A 23,299-nucleotide genomic window follows, 5' to 3' on the forward strand; every position below is an offset into this window, starting at 1 on the left:
GAGGATGGAGAGAAAAGGGGGGGAGAGGGCGAGAGGGGGGAGAGATGGGAGAGGGGAGAGAGGGCTATTGGCAAATAGCTCTGACAGACCATGCCAAGGAGATAACTGCATTTTCGACCCCAGCAGGCCTCTACCAGTTTAAGGTTATGCCTTTTGGATTAGAAAATGCACCTGCTACGTTCCAATGGACGGTTAATCAAGTTCTGAATTGGATGGAGGACCTCTGCATGGCATATTTGGATGACATTGCAGTGTTCAGCCCTACTTGGAAAGAGCATGTTGACCACTTAGGATATGTATTGGAGGCTCTTGAGCAGACCCATCTGACCATAAAGGCAAGTAAATATCAAATTGGTCGGAGCAAAGTGGCCTACCTTGGACATGAGGTAGGAGGAGGTGAAATAAGGCCATTGCCTAGCAAGCTGTACAATAATGGGCCACCACTACTACTCGAACCCAAGTGAGAGCCTTTTTAGGCGTCACTGGTTACTATAGGAACTTCATAGAGAACTATGGGTCCATAGCTTCTCCCTTGAATGTGGTGGTCTCACCCAAATTCCCCAAGAAGGCCAGGTGGAATGAGGAGTGCACTAAGGCATTTGAAGGACTTAAGAAAGCCCTTTGTCCAGCTCCAGTCGCAGGCGCTCCGGACTACAGCCAAACCTTCATTGTGCAGACAGATGCTTCCAATACAGGTATAGGTGCAGTTCTGAGTCAGCTGGATGACAAAGGCAGGGAACACCCCATCTGCTTCATCAGTAAGAAACTGAAGGAACCTGAGACGAGGTGGGCAACCATAGAATGTGAGTGTTTTGCCATTTTGTGGTCTCTGAAGAAGTTTAGACCATACTTGTATGGATCTACTTTTGTGATTCAGACAGACCACCAACCCTTGAGATGGTTCATGCAGATGAAGGGGGAAAATCCTAAATTGTTAAGATGGTCTATCGACCTACAGGGGTTTGATTTTCACTAAAATGCTGATGGTCTCTCCAGAATGTATGACCGACTGGAGTAAGGAGAATCACCAGGGGTGGATTAAATCTTCCTGTCCCTTAGTCTGGGGGTGACGAGTGTTGGGGAGAATTCTTATAAATGTGCCAATTCCCTCCACCTTAGAGACCCCCAGCAACTTTGCTGGATTTTGAGGACTTGATTTTTTTTACCTGGAATTTGTGAGCCTTTTTTCCCCACTCATGTATTTTGAATGTATTTTACTCTTGTGTTCCATTGGTTATGGAGTTTTAGACGACTCCATAGGCATCATCTTTTCATGTGTGTCACACAGCACCCTGCAGAGTCACAGGGAAACCTTTCCAGGCTTTCTCAAGGTTTAAATGCCGCCTCCTGGGATAAACTACTGTTCTCCAGCATTGGGTCTGGCATGGATTCACATGCTCATGAATATTCCCTGTCAGGCTGGGAATCATCAGTAAAGAAAAAATCTGTTTGTTTTGTTTCCGAACTGTCTAACCAATCACTGGTCTCTGGGTCATACTGCCCCCAGCCAATGACTGCCCTCTATCTAAGCCCCTCCTCTGGCAGCCATCTTCAGATTTTTACTGCACATTCAAGTGTTGGGAGTCCTCGTGCTGTAGCTCTTGAGCTTTTACTGCGTTTGCGTTTTTTCGAAGAGTTTACTCTTATATTTTCGGTCAATCGAGCCTCAAGCTCCACCGACTTTGCTTCCGATTAACGGGGATCCGTTTTCGGAAATTTTCTACGCCCCTCAAGGGCATTTTTTATCGTGTTTCACCTTCTCCTTCTCGGAGGATTCCAGAAGACCTTTGAGGCCTACCCTGTGTGGACATGGCCCAGGACAAGGGGAGCATGACGCCTACTGGATCGAAGCTGTTCAGGAGCTGCCCTGGCTGCAGGCTTCAGAACGTCTTCAAGGAGGATGAACACTCTCGGTGCCTCTACTGCCTTCACAATGACAAATTGCACGTGGAGAAGGACTGTGCGTTTTGTAAGAACATGTCTGAACGGACAATGAAGGATCGTCGTATTCGACTCACCAACTGGCTGGAGGGGAAGAGCCCAGCAGCAGGTGAGAAGAAGAAACCTCAGCGGTCTTCTAAGACCTTTTGAGGGTGCTCCGCAACGGGGGCCCAACAAAAGGCAAAGCACCGCGAGTCCGCGGGCACCAGGAGCGCTGACCGGTCAGGCTCCTTGGCTGCCAGGCAGGGCGCACTATCACCGACGCCATCAACCACGAGCCAACGCTCTGGCTCGGTGAAGAGAAAGTCGGAGAAGCCGGGTAAGCTTCGGGAGGAGCCCGCCTAACAAGCAGAGGCGAGTCCATCCTAAAACACCCCCCCTCACAACCCCTCCCCCCTGTGCAGCCTTCAACCCCATCCCCTCCTCCGAGGGATGGGACGGTCGATGACGGTGGTAACGACGGAATGGACCTCCCCTCACCACCTCCTCGAGCCTCCCCACCTCCTCGAGCCTCCCCACCCGACGAAATTGGCTCCTTCCACGCCATGATCTCCAGGGCATCTGAGCTCTTCCAGCTCTGCCACGAAGAGGCCAAGAGGAAGACTCTCCTCTCAATCCCGTTACTGGACGACATCTGGGAAGAGGGAGGGGCTGGCGCTCCTGAAGAATCCATCAACGGCTCCTGCCAGGAGAGACCGGTACGAGAAGAAATACCAGGTCCCAGACTCTGCCCCTTTGTGTCTCAGGGCACAGCCGTCCTCGGATTTGGTTTTCTCTGCGGCGGCCAAGAAGAATCCGGCGGGGTCGACGGTGTCAACTTAAACATCCCCACTGGACAGCGAGGTGAAGGAGCTGGACGCCATGGGACGATGGGTCATTTCGTTGGCAGCGACAACGATTAAAGCGGCGAACGCCCTTGCTATCGTGGCACGGACAGGGAGCTGTGGTTCAAGATCGCTCCCTTACTGGTCTTCCTCCCGGACGACAAGAGGGCTGAGGCCCTGGAGATCCTACTGGAAGGCGAAGTGGTGTCGGACCACACCATTACGGTGGCCACGGACATCGTGGACACCGGCTTTCGTCAGATGGGCAACGGTGTTAGCGTTCGCCGGCGCGGTTGGCTCAAGGCCACCGACTTACGCCTGGACGTGCAGACCAGGGTTCTGGACATGCCCTTCGACGGGAACAACCTGTTCGGCAAGACACTGGACGAGTCTCTACAAGCCATCAAGGTGGACACCGAGACGGCTCGGGCCTTGGGTGTTCTTGTCAGGGTCCGGCTTGACTGAATTCCACAGGAGCTGATGCTGGCCCCACAGACCCTCACCAGGAGTTGACCTCTCAACCCTGAAGTAAAAGCTAAGCTGAGAACCCCAAGAAAGGGAAAGGGGAATTTGGAGAAAATAACAACGGAGACACTGCAGCCCTGCAACCTTCTGGTAGGCTCTGGTATCTATAGTAAACAAATACACTTGGTTACTTATGCATTAGTGTAAACCTTTTTCTCTAAATTATTTTTAAAACAACTCTAACTTCTTTACCTCTTATGCCTCTGTTTAAGACTTAGAGGTTAATTAAATTATGGAATATCTTGTAAACTGTTGGAATGTTTTAGTGCATATTGTCACTAGCCATTCCAGTCTCTTTAATATTCTAACGAAAAATGACTCTTGAAAACACCTTACAACCTTAGATATTCTTCTTTGACTTTTAAGTTCATTTAACTCCAGTAAGTTCGAATTTTTCAAATACTCTTGAGAAATGCAGTCTTTCTTGAAGTATTGAATTCTCTTTTGTGTGAAAATTGCATAAAGTAGAAACTCATAAACTTTCTTGAATGCTGCTGCTTCTTCTGCGTGTGAATCTTTTCTTTGTTACACATATAAATATATAGTTACTTTCTTGAATAACGTATTCACTCTCTGCAACCATGCAATTAACATGCGAAATCACAAGACGTGAGAAATTGTCCTTGCGCAAAAAAATTACACGCGCACCTTATAAATACACGCACACGTTAGCAAATTCACGTGTACGTGAAAAACGCGCTCGCACTGAAAAACTATGCGCGCTAGTTCCAATGGACCCGCGCTCTATCGCCAACTGAACTCGCGCTATTACTTGCGACGTCTCTCACGTGAAAATAGTTCACACACCAAAAACAACTTGCGCTCAATAAAAATAGACTCGCGCTCTATCGCAATCTAACACGCGCGCTCATACGTAACGTCACTCACGTGAAAAATCTACACGCGCTAAAAATTACCTGCGCACAGTTAATATGGGCTCTCGCTCTATCGCAATCCAACATGTGCTCTCATACGCATGCGCTCCCAACGACGTTGCTGAAGACACGAAGACTCGCGTGCACGTTAAACAGTCTTGAAACACATTTCACGCTATTAACAACTTTAAAATTTACGCGCACAGTCTTTACAGTTTATTTACAATACGGAAAATAATTGAAAACGTTTTCTTTTCTTATAGTAAACTTTAAACTTCTAAAGTTTTTGATATAAAATGGAAGTTCAATGTGAGAATCTTTAAGCTTTTAAAAGGAACAATCCCACCTGATGATGTCTTGATCACTCTGGCTCAGCAGCGATTTTCTCACTTCTTTAGGAAATCTTCTGAACTCTGAAAGGCCTCACTTAAGGAGCTTAACTAATGTACACCCAGCCACTGAATTACTTTGGATGAAAGGCAGTTTAGAATCTTGCTCACCTCCCAAGAAACCAACCCATTATCCTATCCACCAATCAGACAAACCAAACATACTATTGTTCCTTAAACCAATCAGATTAAGTTTCTTTCTCTCCATCTTGACTTGGGCAACCACAATGTTAATTCTATGTACATACTCTTCCTGATTACTACTCCAGCCAGCCCTGACAGTTCTTCAACGACGACGGCCGTCCTTTCGGAACTCCGGAGGCAAGCAAGGTGCCTCCAAAGGATTCGGTGGCATTTCCTCATCGTGCCGCCAAGCGGCCCCCTCCCCATCGCAGGAGACCTACAGAGGACGCGGCAAGACAGGATCCCGTCGTCGTCGCCACAGCGACAAGGTTCAGGATTGAACCGGCCGTGGCGTCGGGCCCCCACCGGAGCACCACAGTGGGAGGCCGGCAGGTGAAATTCGTCAGTGTGTGGAAGTCCATCTCCACCGACCGTTGGGTGCTGGACGCCCTGGCCCGCGGGCACACCCTGGAAATTCAAGAGGTGCCCCCGCATTCCACCCGTGGCCAGGAAGGAAAACCACGTCCCACAACTGCTGCTGGAGGTACGGGTGATATTGAGAAAGGGAGCCATCGAACTTGTCTCAAAGAGGCTCCGGGGCTCCAGAGTGTACTCGCAATACTTTCTCGCCCGAAAGAAGACCGGCAGTTGGCGACCCATCCTGGACCTCCGTCGTCTAAACAAGTATATCAAGTCCCAGAAGTTTCAGATGGTCACCCTCCAGCAGGACAGCTGGAGGAGGGTGACTTTCTATCATCGCTGAACTTGGAAGATGCCTACTTCCACATCCCCATTCTGGTAAGACATCGGAAATTCCTGCAAGTTGTGGTCCAAGGGTGACATTATCAGTTCAAGGCCCTTCCCTTTGGACTGAAATCGGCACCCAGGGTGTTCAACAAGTGCCTAGCACCAGTGGCGGTGCGCCTGCAGGGGATCCACGTCTACCCCTACCTGGATGATTGGCTCTTCTGAGCAAGGTCAAGAGAACTCGCCGTTGATCACACAGCGAAGACCGTCCAACTGCTCACGGATCTGGGATTCTCGATCAACTTTGCGAAATCCCACTTGGTACCGTCGCAAGTCCCCCTGTTCCTGGGAGCCAGACACGACACAGTGGAGAGATTGGCTTCGCCGTCGGAGGAAAGGACGAAGGCCATCCTGGGCAAGGTACAACGGCTGTTGACCATGGACATGGTCAGGATGAGGTCCATCTTGTCCCTACTCGCCATGATGTCCTCGTGCATCTACCTCATGCGCTTAAGCAGGCTGCGGATCCGACCCCTGCAAGAGTTCCTCGACGCCCGTTGGATGCAAACGACGGGCAGCTTCGAAGACAGAATCTCACTCAGCGAGACTTTCCGCCAAGCGATCCGGTGGTGGGGCACCTGCGCGCATCTGGCGGCAGGCACAGACTTCCAGACCCCGGCACAAAAGGAAACGGTGATGACGGACGCCTCCCTGGAGGGGATGGGGAGCGCACACCGGCGATCTCCACGCAAGAGGCCTTTGGCTCCCGGAGGAGAGCTACACATCAATGTCCTGGAGCTCCGGGCTGTGTTCTGGTCTCTGAGGTCGTTCCTTCCGTCCCTCAAGGGCAAGGTGGTAAGGGTCTTCACCGACAACACCACCACTATGTTCTACATCCGGAAGCAGGTGGGCACCAGATCCCCAGCCCTATCCAAGGAAGCACAGGATCTTTGGCATTGGGCCGTCGCCCAAGGGATGTTTCTGGTACCCTTCCATCTGGCAGGAATAAAGAACACCATTGCCGACTCACTCAGCCGGGAACTGCGCTCGTGCCACGAGTGGGAACTGCGGCAGGATCAAGTGGATCTCCTATTCCTGTGACGAGGCTCGCCAGCAGGCTTCCCCAGCCGGGGAGCATGGGCGATGCCTTCTCATTCCCCTGGGACGGCCTGTTCCTGTATGCGTTCCCTCCATTGCCATTGATTCTGCAACTCATCAGTCAACTCAGACGGTCCCGATGCAGGATGATCCTCTTCGCACCGTCGTGGCCGAGGCAGATTTGGTTCCCGGACCTTCTGGACAGAGTGCTGGAGGGATTACCTAGTATCCTCTGTGTCTAGAAACTCATGTAGCAGTCAAATGCTACCCTTTCCTCTCGAAATGGCTGGTGGCAGTGGTTTTACAACAAACTATCATGATTTTTCCTGACTGTGAACACCGGTAGCGTTAAATCGCAGGAGCCATGTTTTTCAAGATGGCGTCTGAGCCCCCTTGTTTAAATAGGTCCCGGTCTTCTTTTTTTGGCATTTTTTTTTTTGTTGGAAAGATCCTTCTAGAGTGTCTCTGCGTGCCAAACCAGGTTTGGTCCCTTTGTTCCTTTGGCGGGCTTCAGGGCTGAAGACAACCTCTGGCGCCCGAGTGTCTGGGGTGGGCATGAAGTGAGGGAGGTGCCTGAAACTCCCTGTGCTTAGTCACCTAGGAGACCCAAATGCACTCTGGCGTGATTGGCTGGCTGACTGTCCGGCAAAGACAGCCACCCTTCTGGGTGAGTGGCGGCTAGGCTGGAATGAATGGGAGGGAACTGGATAAAAGGCGAGTCTCTTGGCTTGGAAGGCAGTCGACCACTGGAACGAAAGAACCGAAGACCAGTTGAAGCGGACGGCTGCTGCAACTCCTGGACCGTTGGTTTGTCCGGTGAAGCCCTGCTGCAGGTCCGAATCGTCAAGTTCATCTCGACAGTGAAGCCCGGCAAGGAGGACTTCTCCCTTTTGAGTTGGTGGTACCAATCAACTCGAATCGTAAGCTACCTGGATACCATTCTCAGAGCTGGTTGTATTTTCCTCAGAGTGCTGCAGGAAACCAAATAACCAGGGAGAGGGACACCAGTTTGTGTGCTTGACTACAGCTACCAGAATTTAAGATTTGCCAGCTTTGCAGCCAGTCCAAGTGCAGTGCAGGAGTACCCCTGACGTCCTCCCTCTTGTCCCCACGACTGAGGCTCAGAAACAGCGAGATCTGCAAAAAATGCCAGGAACAGAAGTCTTCAGCTGCATCTTTTTCTTCATTGTAAGGGACTGAGAGAACTTACCTCTCACTGCGAAAGTGCTTGGAACTTTTGCAACTTGCAGGACTAGTTAGCTTGTGACCCAACCTATGAATCTTTCTTTTACGAACTACTTCTGAGAACATTGGCAAAGACTTTTCCGTTTAACTACCAGAACTGCTGTATCCTATACAAGCCTTTTAGCCCATTGACTTTGGCCTAACCTATTGCATTGAATTGGCTCCTCTGGTGAACTACTCAAACTATTTGCACTGTCTAAGAGTAACTGTAATATTCTTTTTTTATTAACCTATGCATTCTTGCTCCTCCTTCAAAGTAGTTTAAATGTCTCAGACCCGTACCATGTAAAGTACTGAAGTATATTGTGTGATATAGATTGCCTCCTTCTAGTGAATGTTTTAGAACTGACTGTGAAATAAATTAATAAGTGTTTTACCCAGAAACCTTGAGTATAAGAGTCTATTTGAATACTCATGATTGTAGACCTCTGTGTAACATCATTACAGCTCACATTCCCCTCTTGAGATGAGCCTGGCTGCTCAGCAACGCTACCAAAATTGTGTAGTACCGACTTATACCAAAGGTTGGTTTTGCTTACACTTGTAGTCCTAGTTGTGTAGTGGTACTGCACAAAAACATTGCCTAACAAGGTATTAACACTAGATAGTTTGGTGATGAATGCAACACCGAGGGGTTTGTTTACTACCAGATGCATTGTGTCTTTAGCCCTTGGTCTGAAGGGAATTTCTGGTGATAACTTCACTGTGGACTGTATGTTCTATTTCATGGTTTTAGATGGCGAAGTACTCTTGCAGACGTCGGGGTGGTTTGTTTCTTGTTGGAATGAGGATACAATATTGATCATCTAGTGCACGTGCAGTTTTATTGGGCCATGCTTGTTTTAAAGGTGTTCTGGACCACAATATGCATGCCACTTCTAATGGGTATGTTTCTTTCCCAGGGCTCTGATTTCTCACCTGATCCAGTTTAAGGGAGTCTTTCTGGGCAGAAGTTAGAATGCTGGCAGCATCTCCAGCCTGAAGCAGGTGAGCGATTTGAAATCTTCTGCAGAAGATACTGGTGCTTGCTGAAATGATTAATGGTGCATAGACAGAACATCAAGAACTGCTAAATACCACTAGATTGTCCATCAGGAGCACAACCACAGGCACGCCTCCAAATGAGTTTTATTAATTTGAGTTTGTAGAGGCAATCAACTTAAGGGGGGTAGTTGAGTAGGAAATAAAGGATGCAAAGGATCATCCAGTCCTGTGTCAGTGTGGGCCCTAAAGACGCCACATGAGCAACACCAACTGGGGAAAAAGGAAGACCATGGAGAGCTTTGCAAGAGGGATCCTCCTCCTGGAGGGTAGAGACACGCCAGAGTTTAAAAAAAAAAAAAAAAATGTATTGGCAGGTCAGAAATAAGTTTCCACACACCTGCCGTTATTACGCCCATCCCCTTCTTCGCAAGTCTGCCGTACCATGGGGCATTCCATTTGAGTGTTGTGTATCCAAACCATCAGTTATAAGTGTCTCATGCTATACCCAATATTCACCGTTTTTGCTGACAATATACAAAATTGAAATCCTAATGGAAAATGTTCAGAATCACTTCCCAATCTTTTGTGAAAGCTGCGTGGTTTCCTTGCAAAGAGTAAGTCATCCTTTCTAAGGCTACCAAGTTCCATACTTTGAAAAACCACTTAGTAATGTTAGGCGGATCCGTATGCTTCCAGTTCTGAGCAATCACAAGCAATGCAGCTAATTGCAAAGTTAAATAGGCTTTCTGGATTGATTTTGGGTGACGAATGTGACCAGCAAACAAGAGCGCATAGAGGGAGGTATAGAAATGGAAAATACCGCACAAACATGTTTATTAACCTCCTCCCAATAGCGTGCTAAGCCCGCAGAGTTTAGCCATACATGTGCCCAAACCCCCACTGATCCACATTCCCTCCAACATTTATTCCAAATGGTAGGGTTCATATGATTGAGCCAGGCTGGAGTGTAGTGCCATTGCACCATTAGTTTATACCAGAATTCTCTGATTTGAAGCAATCTAGTGAGTTTGGGTATTACTTTCCATAAATGTTCCCAGTCTTGATTTGAAACCTCTGCTCCCAAAGTGTCCCACCAAAGTGTTTTGGAGTTGATCCCCCACATTCAGAGACCCTTCCCCCATTATTTTGTGTAGGTTAGAGACAAAGGCTTTATTCTCTTGATTGAATAATATGAATTTCTCAAACTGAGTTAATTCCCTTGCCGCCACTGTCTTGACTGGAGGAGCTAAAATCGAATGTCTCAACTGAAAATATTGGAACCTGCATTTTTCATGTAGACCCAGTTCTTTCTTGCACTGTGTACATTATTTATACTCTGAACCCTGAAACAAGTTTTTCAGCTTTTCACATCCAGGATCTTTCCATTCCTTAAATGCATTTGGTTCAAGGTCAGGTGTGAACTGGAGATTAAGGGACAAGGGAGTAAACAGTGAGGTAATCTCATCAAGCCATATTCTTTGACAGCAACATCCAGACGTCCTCTACTGTATGCGTGATTTCACAAGCATGAATTTTGGCAGGGTGATCTTGTTTTGGTAGCTACAGTACCTCTCTAAGTCTAGGTCCCCCCACTGCTTGTTCCATCTGAACCCATCTTTTCCCTGCTGTGACCATGGACCATTCCCGGATCACCCTTAACTCTGCTGCGCAGTAATATATCAAACAATTGGGAAGGCCTATTCCCCACCCCCCAGCCCTGTAGTGGTTGGGAGCATTAGGGTGGGTAGGGCTATCCACCGTCTTTTGTTTTGCCATATAAAGGCCAAGCTGGCCCAGTGTATTTTGTGAAAAAACAAAATCTGAACCTTAATGGGTAATGCTTGGAATAGATTAGGGCCTAGCATTGCCCCTTCTTATGCGCAGGTTCCGGCCCGTTATAGTTTCTTGCTGCTTGGCAGTGTCTAAATTGCGCACATGTGACCAATACCTTTTTGTTATTCAAGGAGCTCTTTCCCCCTGTGGTTTGAAGTTTCTTGAGGGTCTGGCACCCCCAGATTTATAGCCGGTGCCTCGGCGGAACAGGCTCCCATTGCTGCCTGAGCTCCCGCTTGAGTTTTGGGCGGTGCCAGCTGGACAGTGCTTCAGATACGATTGAGCGTCAGTCCTAAAGTTGCTTCAAGTGCAGTGTTTTGGTCCCATGGTGCGAGTGGGCAGCTGGAGCTGAGTGCTTTGTCCTCTGGGGGTCAAGCTACTGCAGGACGGGCAAAACATGCAAGAGAGAGAGCGAATAAACGCACGTCTGATCTAGGCAGCGGCCATCTTGGAATCACGCTGGAGTTTTTAAACCTATTTTTTAATTTTTTTAAACTTTATTATTTTCAACACGGAACATAACAAAAAAGCAGTGGTTCAGTTAGTCCCCCTGCCCTCCCTCACTCCCAAATACAAATATTCTTGCCCCGCTATGTGCATCAACATCAACCCCCACGCTGGTGAACTATATCAGTCTTTGAGATACCTCCTCTTCTGTATGCACCCCTGCCGTTCGTGCTTGTGCAAGTAAATATCGTTTATAAGGATCCAAAATGTCTTTAAGTTAAGCACACAGATGAACAATCTTTCCATGCTCAGTCTCTAACTCAACACAGTAAAGGATAACCGCTTTCCAACTTAGGGCATTGAGCTCTCCCCCACACCATTGCCACCCTCCTCTTTGCCAAGAGCAACAGCCCGCCCAACGGCTGCTTGGTATACCTGAATAATGCCATCTCTGGTGTGGTTTCCACTCCTTCCCCTGATATCACTCAATACTTAAAACACAGCCACCTGAAATTGATACACTGGGGATGGTGGGACACCCCCAGGCCACATTGGCGAAGTCCGCTGGTGCAGCTGCGCACTGAACACACTGATCTGACGTTTCATGGAAAATGTGTAGTAAAATTGATGTGTATGTGTGTGTAAAATGTATCTATTATACCAACTATAAGGGACATTTTATTAACCTGTGCACAGCAATACCACCACAACTCATCAGTTACAGCGCCACCTAATTCCACTTACCACCTCTCTCGAGATGCCTCAGCGGGCCTCCAATCCCTTGCCATACAGGGCAGACACAACCTTTCTACTTCTGTCAGCCTTTATCATGCTGCTTAATATGGAGACTGTCTTGGGTTCCTTCGGGAAGGTTGGGAACAACCCCTTCAGTGAGTCCTGTAACCAACAATATATGAACACCTCCAGAGATGTAGCGTTCCCCCTACCCTTCCAGCATTCTACTGATAGAAATTGGCCCAGGTCCTGAAACATGGAAGATCCATCGCTCCAGCCCTGGCTGATTTCTGCAATCACTCTTTTGCTACTGGATTTTCCCCTCTCTCCTCGAGCACTTCTTTGTGCACCCCCACGTAAAAAAGCCTTCTGCTGATCCTACTTGTCCAGCAAACTATCGTCCGATTTCTATCACTCCTTTCCTGGGTAAACTCCTGGAAAAGCTGGCCATATCCCAGCTTACCCTCCACAATTAATCTGTTGGCTGCCTCCCTGACCATCAGTCTAGTTTCAGAGCAGCTAGAAGCATGGAACCTGCTCTGCTGAACACCTATGAGGACTGGTCTCTAACCTCGACTCCAGCTCTCGCTCTGTCCTAATCCTCATTGACCTTTCCTCTGCTTTCGACACCGTCAATCACGACATGATCAACAGACTGTGTAAACCTGGGCATCACGGATCAGGCCCTGCGTGGCTGACCTTCCTCCTGGACTGTCCCTCTCAGGTCCAACTTGGGTCCTTTCTCCCCACATGTGGTGTCCCCCAGGCAGGGTTCTATCCTCTGACCCTGGTTCTTCAATGTCTATCTAGGCCACCTGATCTCCACCTTCTCTTCTTACTTTCAGTGTTATGCCTATGACACTCTACTCTCCCTCAGGCTTCCCTCAGCCTCCTCTCTTCCCTGCTCCTTCCTGACTGTCTATCCGCGATTCAGGGTTGGCGCGCCTACAACGATCTTTGCCTTAATGCCAGTCAGATGAGATCCTTCTCATTGGGACCCCTGCTTTCGCTCTCCAGCTCTCACTCGGGCGCCATCCTTGGGCGCTCTACCCTCACCTTCCTGTGACGGGAAAATAACCTTGCAGTCCTCTTCAACTCTATTCCCTCCTTCTCTCCTCACATCGCGGACCTTGCAAAAAAGGCCCACTTCCAGCTGCACCTCCTCAGAGGTATTCTACCTTTCCTCACTTCCCGCCAGAAGCTCACTGTCTCCAGAACCCTGGTTTTCTCCAGGCTGGACTACTCCAACTGCCTCTTTCTCAATCTGTCTACCTCCTACTCTTCACCCCTTGCAACTAATCCAGAACAAGACTGCAAGACTTATCCTTGGCCTCAAGCCCAGGGACCGTAGCTCTTCAGCTCTGAATCTCTCCACTGTCTCCCGGTGGCTGCAAGGATCAGGTTCAAGATAAGTTCAAAACCCTCTGCATTGTCCACAAGTCTGTCTGGGGCCGGGCCCATACTTCATCCATCCATCTCTCTCTCTCTCTTTTCTGAAATACCTTCCTTCTGAGCCCTTCGCTTAGCTACCTCCAACTCTCAGATGTTTCTCCATGCAAAAAGTGGGGGATAGATCTCTCTCCTCTCTACAGGTGCCTCTCTCTCTGGAACGGCTTCCTTGCCCCTCTGAGACTTGAGCCGGACCACCTGAATTTCCGGAACCAGCTCAAGACCCTACTTTTCTCCTCTGCCTTCTCTCTTGCTCCCTTGCTAACTTGCCTGTCTGTTGCGCCGACTGGTTGCTTGGTTCCCCCAGAGTCTTCTTGGGTACCAGGCTCCTCCACGACCAGCCTTTCTTGCACTGCCTCCTGGCCTATCACACACTTGGGGGCTGTAACTGTTACAGCTACAGCCTCCTGTCTCCTTGCACTTACCTAGAGCCTTGCTGCCCTGGTTGCACTTACTCAGAGCCTTTTTGCCCTGATCGCTCTTCCCCCTTCCCCTCTCCCTCTTCCCCATTCCCCTCTCCTTCGCACCCCACCTGCTTCTTCCCCCTGCACTTCTATTGTCGCACTTGCACGATCTGAATGACACAATGCTTAGTAGGAACTTTGTCTTGTATGTACTCCCTCCCTTGTCTTGTGGCGCTTAGAAACATTTGTCGAGGGTACACCAGGAATGTGGATAACAAGTAATTCGGAAGAGTAAGGCATCTCTCCCCTCCCTTTTCCTTTGATACGTACCCACGCTCTACAAGCCAATTCCACCATATTCTGTGGTCTAGACGATCTACCAGGAGCCGTCAATATAACTGCTCGAAGGCACAACCAGAGCTTGCTCCACCTCATCATGGTCCCTGTCCACTCCCTTACCAAACCAATATACCAAGAAACCAGCTTGAGCCACTTCATAGTACGCTTCCAAAGATCCCACTCTCTAATGGCGCACCAAGGCTCTATCAAGCCAAGTGGGGATGCTTAACTGCCCAAAATCACCGGGACAACGCTGACTGCACCCCCGAAAATAGAACTTTTGGTATCGCCAACGGCACATGAAGAAAAACATACGAAAAGCCAGGTTGCAAAACGAATGTCACCCCACCATAAAGGTTAAGGGGAAGTAGCATCCACCTCCCAACATCCAACCTGACTTGTTCCCACATAATTATGCTGATACAGCACCTCAGAGGTGCAAGCCACGTCCATCCCTAGGTACCTTGTGTAATCCGTGTGCCATTGGAACCCCAAGCCCTTATCAAACCGCTCCAGTAGAGTTAATGAGGGGAAAAAGGAAAGATTTTGCAGTGTTAATGCTCAATCCGGAAAATTCTCCAAAGGCCAACACATCTGCCATAATCTGTGCAAAATAGTCTAGCGGATTCTTAACAAAAAGCACCATATCGTCCGTATAGAGAGACCACCACCCTGTTGCTATAAAGTTATAACCCCCTGTGCATGTGATTATCTCAGTAATTGGGCTAGGGTCTCAATATCCAGGGCAAACGAAGGCAAGAGAGGGCATCCCTGCCTGGTAACACTCACTGTTAGGCAAAGTTTGTATGCAGTACTCTCTGGGAACACTACACACAACTATGATTACAGGTGTAAGCAAAGCAACCTTTGGTATAACTCTGTACTACACAGTTTTGATAGCGTGTTGATCAGCCAGGCTTATCTCAAGAGGGCAATGTGAGCAGCAATGATGTTACACAGAGGTCTACAATCGCAGGTGTTCAAATAAACTCTTATACTCAAGGTTTTTTGGATAAATACTCATCAATGTATTCATCAGTCAGTTATAAAACATTCATTCGAAGAAGGCAATCATATAATAGCACACAAATAAATATACTTCAATACTTTTCAAGAAGAATAAAAGGCAAATGTTATCAGAACATAAAAGACTACTAATATTCTTAGACAGTACAAATACTTTGAGTACACCAGAAGATTCAATTCAATAGGCTAGGCCAAAGTCAATGGCCTAAAGTCTTGGCTAGGTTAAAGCGGTTCTGGTAAATAAACGAAAAAGTCTCTGCACAATTTCTTGGAATTAGTTGGTAAACAGAAGAATCATATGTTGGGTCACAAGCTGATTAGGCCTGCGAGTTGCAAAAGTTTCAAGCACTTTTGCTGTGAGCGGTAAATTCTCTGTCTTGTTTTACAGTACCATACGATGAAGAAAAAGATGCAGCTGATGACTTCGCTTCCTGGCAGTTCCTGCAGATCTCGGTGTTCCTTGGCCTCAGTTGTAGGAGGATGTCGGGTCAGGGGGACTCCTGCACTGCACTGGGACGGTCAAAAGCTTGCAACTGGCAAACTTCAATTTCAGTGGTTGTTTCGCGTTTCAGCTACCACACTGGTAACACGCTGGTCCTGGCTGTCAAGGTGGACTGTCCTCGCTTCTGAGGTCACACACTCAGCTGGGGGGGGGGGATCAGGCTCGGTCGGTCCAACGTCGTGGGAGTCCGTCGGATCACCCAAGCGCTTACGGCCACCTTACAAGTAACGCACACAATCTGGTGTCCCTCTCCCTGGCTCTATGGTTTCCTGCAGCACTCTGATGAAATGCAACCAGCTCTGAGATGGGTGTCAAGGTGGTTTACTTGGGAGTTGATTGGTCCTACCAACCCAAATGAAGAAGTCGTCCTTTGCAGGGCTTCTCTGTCGATGCGAACTTGATGATTCGGACCTGCAGCAGGGCTTCACCGGGCAAACCAACAGTCCAGGAGTTGCAGCACCGTCCTCTTCAAGCTCTTCTTCGGTTCCTTCGTTCAGTGATCGACTCTGCCTTCCAAGCCAAGAGACTCGCCTTTTATTCAGTTCTCGCCCCTTCATTCCAGCCTAGCTGCCACTCACTCAGCAGGGTGGCTGTCCTTGCCGGACAGTCAGTCAGCCAGCCAATCGTCAGAGTGCATTTGGGTCTCTTAGGAGACTAAGCACAGGGAGTTTTGGGCACCTCCCTCACTTCCTACCTACCCAAGACACTCTGGAGCCAGAGGTGGGTTTCACCCCTGAAGCCTGCCAAAGGCGAATAAACAAAGAGACCAAACCTGGTTTGGCGCGCAGAGGAAAACTCGAGGGACCTTTCCACAAAGACATGGCGAAAAAAGATGACTGGGAACTATTTTAGCAACGATGGCTGGGTGCCATCTTGAAAAACATGGCTCCCGGGAATTTAACGTAAACGTAGTTACGAATAGTTTGCGGTTGGGAAAAATCATGGTAGTTTGTTGTAAAACCTCTGCCACCAGCCATTCTGAGAGGAAAGGGTAACAGTTGACTGTTATGAGTATCTAGACACAGGGGATACTAGGTAACCCATCCAGCACTCTTTAGGAAGATGGGTTGTGCTGTGTCTAGAAATGTACAGGACTAAGTGAAGTCGATTTCACCCCACTGCTCTGGGAAACAGTAGTTTATCCCAGATACAGTATTTAAACCTTGGGAAAGCCTGAAAGGCTACCCTGTGTCACTGCACTGAGGGTGCTATGTGACACAATTGAAAAAGATGATGCCTATGGAGTTGGTTAGACTCCACAAAAAAGGAAACACAAGGGTAAAACGCATATCAAAATACATGAGAGAGTGTGGGAAAAGGGTCACACTCTCTCAAGGAAAAGAAATCAAGTCCTCAAAATCCAGCAAAGTTGCTGGGGGTCTCTAAGGTAGAGGGAATTGGCACATTCTCCCTAACACTCTCCAAGGATATAATCGGTGTTAACTGGCCAGTCACCTTGTTTGTTTTATTTATTTGTATAGTGCTCCAAACCCAGAGGTAGAAGGGCGCTTAAAGAAGACAGTTACATATTGTGATATATACAATTTCAATATACAGCAATTTACAGAGTATACAAACTGCTGTATTAACTATGTTTGTAGAGTTCACAGGCATAGTTAAGCAGAAGGAGGTGTAACCACATATCTGTGGTGCTACTCTTTGTTCAGGAGCCAACCGATAACATGTTTCCTGAAGATCTGGAAGGACTCAATAGATTTAATGTTGAGTGGTAAGGTGTTTCAAAGTTGGGAAGCAAGTACTGTGAAGCTGGCCCCACCAGCTCTTTTTAAAGAGAATCTAGGCACTGTCAAGCATAAAGTGTTGGAGGATCTAGTGGTGGGTTTCATGGTAAGTTTATTAGTGAGATATGGTGGGGCTAGGTGGTTTAAAGCCTTGTATGTGAGGCAAATGGTTTTCAAATCAATTTTTTGTCGTATGGAGAGCCATTTGCACGATTTCCTGGCAGTGAAGGTGTGCTCTCGCCTGGGGATGTTAAGTGCTGCACGTAGTGCGTTGTTTTGAAGTACCTGTAATTTGTTAATTTATAGATTGGTTAGCACCTAGGTACAGGCTATTGCAATAGTCCAGTTTGGACTGTATGAGGGCTCTAGCAAGAGTGAGGCAGCTGTTGGAAGATCATGTTGGTTTGTTTGGAGAGGTTAGAGTTGGCATCAAGGTAAAAGCTGAGAGTTTTCAAGCTTTTGGCAATAGGGATGATGTGACCATCGATAATGATGTTGTTGTAATTAGGATTAAGTTTAGACGGGTTACTGGGAGAGCCGACAAGGAGGAGCTCCGTCTTCTCATCATTCAGGCAGAGGTCATGAGAGGCAATCCATGCCTGAATGATGGAGAATATTTCGTTATTCCCGGTGATGTCTGCATGGTAGTTGCCTGTGATGGTGAGGAGTATCTGGGTGTCATCTGCATAATTCGTTAGGTGACACCCTGACGTTCCAGTTGGTCAAATAGTGGCTTTGTAAATATGTTATACAAAGTGGGGGAGACACAGGGGCCTTGTGGGACCCCGCATGAGATGGGGATGGGGTCTTCTGCAGCTGTTGTAGAGAAAACCTGCATGGTTCTGTTTGCCAGAAAGGATTGTATCCATGTGACGGCAGAGGAGGAGAAGTGAGCTGCGGTGGCTAGGTGGCTACAAAGGATTTTGTGGCCGACCAGGTCGAAGGCCGCTGAGAGGTCTAAGAGGAGTATGATCGCGGCATTGCCTTTGTCTTTGATTCCATCAATCTGACTTTTGAGATCAACAAGGGCAGTGTCTGTTCCATGTTGAGGTCTGAAGCCAGATTGACGTATTCCTAGCAGTTGGTTGGATTCCAGATATTACTGAATTTGGAGGTGGGCGACTCTGTCCAGGATTTTTAATAGGAATGGGACTGTGGTGATGGGTCTGTAGTTGGTGGGTATGGCTGGGTCTACTGATTTTTTTTTTCAAGAGTGGGAGAACCCATGATTGTTTTATGTTGCTGGGGACTGAGTTATTGATGAATGATGGGTTAATAAGTTTAGTGATGAAGGGGATAGATCTCTAGCTGCGTCTTTTATGATCTGGGCGGGACAGCTGTCCCCTTTGCAGTTCGAGGGTTTTAAGGCGGTGATGATTTTTTTTTACTTCTACCTTGGTTACTTTCTTGAATGTGAAAACCGATTTGGTGTCGATGGGCGTTGGTGAGCCAGCTTGTTGTTGGAGAGTTGTTGGCGTTTGGCCTCAATTTTAGTTTAGAGTCCTGTGATTTTATTGTTAAGGGCGTTTTGAATGCTGGTGCACCAAGGTTTGTCTTTCAAGCAGGTGTCCTTAGGTGGATTGGGATTTTCTAGTTCTTTTAGAATTTTAAATAATTCTTTAGTGGAGCCCCCTGCCTGATCAATCCTGGCATTGTATGCATCTTTTTTGGTGCAAATTATCTCACTTTTATATAAAGAAGATATATTCGCAAGATTTTATTTTATTTTCCGCAGAGGGATTGGTTTTCCATGCGAGTTGTGCCTTAATTTTCTTTTTTCTGAGTAACTTGAGTTTGGGGGTGTACCACAAGTTCAGATGAGCTCTTGGTTTATCTTTGCGCAACTTCAGAGGGGCAATGGTATCCATCGCCTTGGCCATGGAGTCATTGAAGGTCTCAATCAGTAGGTTTAAATCAGCATTGGCTGGGAGTGCGTTGAGGGTGGGGTAGGACCAGGGGCAGTAGGGCCTCAGCAGTAATGTTGCGTTTGTTTCTGGTAGGACAGGCTGGTGCCTTGGGACACTTTTTGGGTACTACATGATAAATGTTAACCTCAAGAAGGATGAGGTGGTGATCCGTCCATGCCAGAGGTTGGGGGTCCTTACAGATTGTGTTGCAGCTGTAGGTCACTACCCAGTCGATAATTCTGCCCTTCTGGTGGGTGGGGAGGACATTAAGTTGTGCAAAGCCATGTTCTGTTAGGGCATTAGCTAAGGATGCCGCAGGTGCGTCATTAGGTTTGCGGTAACCAAGGTTAAGGTCTCCGAGCATAATAATTTGTGCTGATGGCTTGGAGTTTTCAGCAATGAGCGATGTGATGTCTTCTTCAAAGACCCCACGGGGGCATGGCGGTCTATATATGAGATGAAAGGTGACCGTGCTTGTGGGGGAAGTTTGCAACTTGACTGTGAGTAGCTCGCATGATGTGAGTGACGTTGAGGAGGCTGATCTGAAGTCTAAGGAAGATCTGGAGATGATTGCTACGCCTCCTCCCCTGGCGTTGGGTCTATCAGCTCTGAGGATAGAGTATTTGTCAGGGATGGCTAGCGATAAGTATAGTCCGGACGCTTCATGAAGCCAGGTTTCTGTTAAGGCTAGGAAATCAAGATCATTGGTTAGAATGATGTGAACGATTTCTGTAGGGTGGGCAACAAGGGATCTGACATTGAGTAAGGCTCCTTTTAGTGGTAGTAGTATGGTTTTATTAGGTGCCTTGTGCTTCTTGTTGGTTTTGGCAGTAGGCCTGCTAGTTGTAACGGGGAGCCTAGTGCCTAGTCTATTGTTGCGGGCTGTGAGGTTAGGAGTGAAATAGGGGGTCGGTCCGGGAGGCTTGGGTGGGGCAGGGGGCTTAGTGTTCAGTTTGGTGTGGTTAGGCTTAGTAATGGGTGAGGCGCTACTTGGAGCGCTAGGTCTAAGGTGGCTGTGGATTATGTCAGCGTTGGCTGGGAGGCCAATGTTTATGGGGGATGTAGAAGGCAAGTGGGTGGGAAGGGGGCCTCGATTCTGGCATTAGGCAGGGTATATAGCAATAAAACCATTGACAGAAACTTGTTCCCCATTCTTCTTAACACAGCAAACCTAAACGACCACTCCAGAGTCAAACACCTTCTCAGCATCTAATAGTGTTGCCACCACAAGGTAGTCCTGAATGAAAACTGAAAGAGTTAATTTATGCATCTTGAAAACCGTACTGCATGAAACGTTGAAACAAAGCTGAATCGCATACATTGAATGAAAATTCACGGCCAAATCCATTAGTTGAGGAAAACAAAAGGACGAAAGTGCCCCCTTTGAAAGCAACCCACTGAAAAGTGCACCTGTGTGAAAGTGTGTGACAAAAAGGTGGAGAATAAAGAAAACCACCTCAAAGGGGATTTTTTGGCATTTATGGCCAAAGAGGATGATTCTACAAGGAACCGAGGCGGAGAACGCTGGAACGCTAGAACGCTGGAATGCTGGAACAGCAGTTCCGCGAGAGCCAAAGACATCCCCCCCCCTCTGACAAACGCTGATAAGACACAGAAGGTACGTGGCTCTTCCTGGGAGCAGGGAGGCGAGACCAATACACAAGGGTGGGGTGCAGAACCAGAAGATCCTCGCCTGGGTGAACATTCATAGGGCTCAGAGCACCAATACCCCATGGTGGGGGTGAGAAACAAGACCACCCTCGGCTGAGTAAAGCTCAAACGACCCCAAGATGGGACACAAGGCCTAATCCACGGCAGGGCGAGAGCGTCCAGACCCCAAAAAGAGGTCAAGGAAGCAGGACAAAAAGGTGGCGAGAGAGACATGCGACCCCAAGTTCGATTAAAAGAAACCATACTCCAGTGGTGAAATCGCTATTTAATTGGTATAGACCAATACTGTTGTACAAGGAAACAAGAGACTTGATTTGTGTTGGAACATTTGATTTATCCAGCCCGGCAAAAGGCCTGGAATCTTTCAGAGATACATTTGGGTAGGGGTAAAAAGCAACCACCATTTCAGCTATTGGACTTGTCCTGTTCAACATTTTTAGTCTTTTTTTTGTATTTTTTTGTTTTTCAGTGGTAGGGTCGGTACTTAGGTTGGATTAGGCTTTTGGAGCACAGGACTGTTACAGGGCCAAGATGCACTTTACACACGTGGGTAGAATAGGCCTTTTCGAGGGGATTGGGTCCTCCGACGTATTCCATATCTATGACATGTAATCACCACAGCTGTGCTGCTTCGGAAACTTTTTCGGCGTCTGCGTCCTGCGTCGATGACGTCGATGCGCCGCCGTCGAGGACCTCCTCCGACGTCCGACGTCATCCGATGTGATAAGTAGGACGCACGACGCCAGTAGCCTCAGTTCCGTTTTTTCCGCGAACGTGTTGCTTCGTGTTTCTCGGTTCTAGCCTCGACTCATTAGAGTTCTGTTCTTTCCGGTTCTTCGAACCTGTTCGTTTGTGAATTGTTCCTTCGACGATGTCTTCCACTTCGTCTTCAACCCCGCGTCCGGGCTTCAAGAAGTGCGGGGAGTGTGGGTCCAAGATGTCGGTGACTGACTCGCACGATGCCTGCCTCTGGTGCCTCGGGGAGGCCCACGACACGGATGACTGTGTCGACTGCCTGTCGCTCACGTCCAAGGCCTTACGCGAACGTAAGAAGAAATTGTCGGTAGGTCGGGTGTCCAAGCCCCGGAAGTCGAAGTCGGCGGGGCTTTCGACGGATGATTCGAGGGGTGACTCTCCGCGTCATCGTCGGAAGTCTCGTCGGTCTTCTTCTAGGAGTCGGTCTCGCCACTCCTCAGCCTCTTCGAGGCATTCTCGGAAGCGCCGACACCGGTCGCCTTCCAGGTCCTCTTCAGAGGACTCTGCCCGGCACGTCGGTTACCCCACCAGCCGTGCGACGCCGGAGGAATGGGCTTCCTTCGGGAAGAAGATGTTGGCGATTCTTGAGTCGCAGGGTACTCAACCGTCCGCGCCCCCGAGTGGGGTCGGCCGTGAGAGGTCGAGAGCCACCGCTCGCAAGAGTGGTCGGCGCGAGTCACGGGAGAGGTCCCGTTCGGACAAGGGGGCTCGTTCTCGCCGTACCCGTTCCAGGTCCCGGTCCTCGACGCGATCGAGACCGTGTGCACCTGTGATGTCTTCGAGGAAGACATCGACGTCTGAGGCGTCGAGGGCGTCGACAGGCTTTCTCGAGGCTCCGGCTCCGAGGAAGTCGTCGAAGCCGTCGACGGTCAGGTCGTCGAGGGACACGCTCGGAGCTCCGGCTTCGAGGGCTGTGTCGACGCCGCCGATACTGGAGGCGCTGCATCTGACGTCGACGCCGATTTCCTCGACGCCGATCCTCTCGGCGCCGTTGCCGGTTTTCTCGACGTCGGCGCCGATTCGCTCGACGCCATCGACGCCTTTCGTGTCAGAGGTGCCCCGTGTCTCGGGTATTCCCCCTAGGAAGGCTCTGGTTAAGAGCAGGCACTCTCGGGTGCCTTTCCACCACTTGGATTATATTTCGGAGGCGGATGAGGATTCGGATGGCCTGGTTCCTAGTCAGGTGCCGGATGACATTGTCTCGGGCCATAGTCAATTTGACGATTTGAGGCAGTCGCTGCATGATGCCAGTGGACTGGACACCTCTCCGGAGGTGGAATTTGGTCGGCCTGAGCCTGGCTCCCATGCCGATTCCTCATACCGGCGCCTTATGGCTAGGGTGTCTGAGTATCTGGGATGGTCGGCTCCCCCAGGTGAGTTTGTGCAGGATGATCTGACGGACATCCTTGATGTTGGTCCCCCAACTGACCCGGTACTGCCGTTCCATATGGCTTTACAGCGTAGGGTGGCGGCGGCTTGGACTGCTCCGGAGAGTCTCCCGGCAGTGGGCAGATCCTTGTCGCGAAAATACCGTCCAGCCAGTGGCGACCCCTGCTACTTGACCAGGCACCCCACTCCGGAAAGTTTGGTGGTGCAGGCGGCCACGGCCCCGGCAAAGCAGGCGTCGTACCCTACCATCCCTCCTGATAGGGACGACAAACGTTTTGATGGCTGGGCGAAGAAGGTGTTTTCTTCTGGTGGTATGGCGCTTCAGGCGGCCAACTCCGTTTGTGCCTT

The 23,299-nt window shown here is 49.0% G+C and overlaps 1 protein-coding gene across 3 annotated transcripts in view; it reads left to right on the plus strand.

Moving 5' to 3' along the window:
* APBB1 (amyloid beta precursor protein binding family B member 1) overlaps nucleotides 1-23,299 on the plus strand; it is a 1,513,529-nt gene that overhangs the window by 96,817 nt on the left and 1,393,413 nt on the right. For all 3 annotated transcript variants that reach the window (XM_069640532.1, XM_069640534.1, XM_069640533.1), the window contains one exon: nucleotides 8,670-8,754. The gene's annotated coding sequence lies outside the window, so the exon portion shown is untranslated. The remainder of the gene's footprint in view (nucleotides 1-8,669; nucleotides 8,755-23,299) is intronic.

This window comes from Ambystoma mexicanum, chromosome 7q, assembly GCF_040938575.1.
Source record: "Ambystoma mexicanum isolate Mex_15411 chromosome 7q, UKY_AmexF1_1, whole genome shotgun sequence".
Classification (NCBI taxonomy): domain Eukaryota; kingdom Metazoa; phylum Chordata; class Amphibia; order Caudata; family Ambystomatidae; genus Ambystoma; species Ambystoma mexicanum.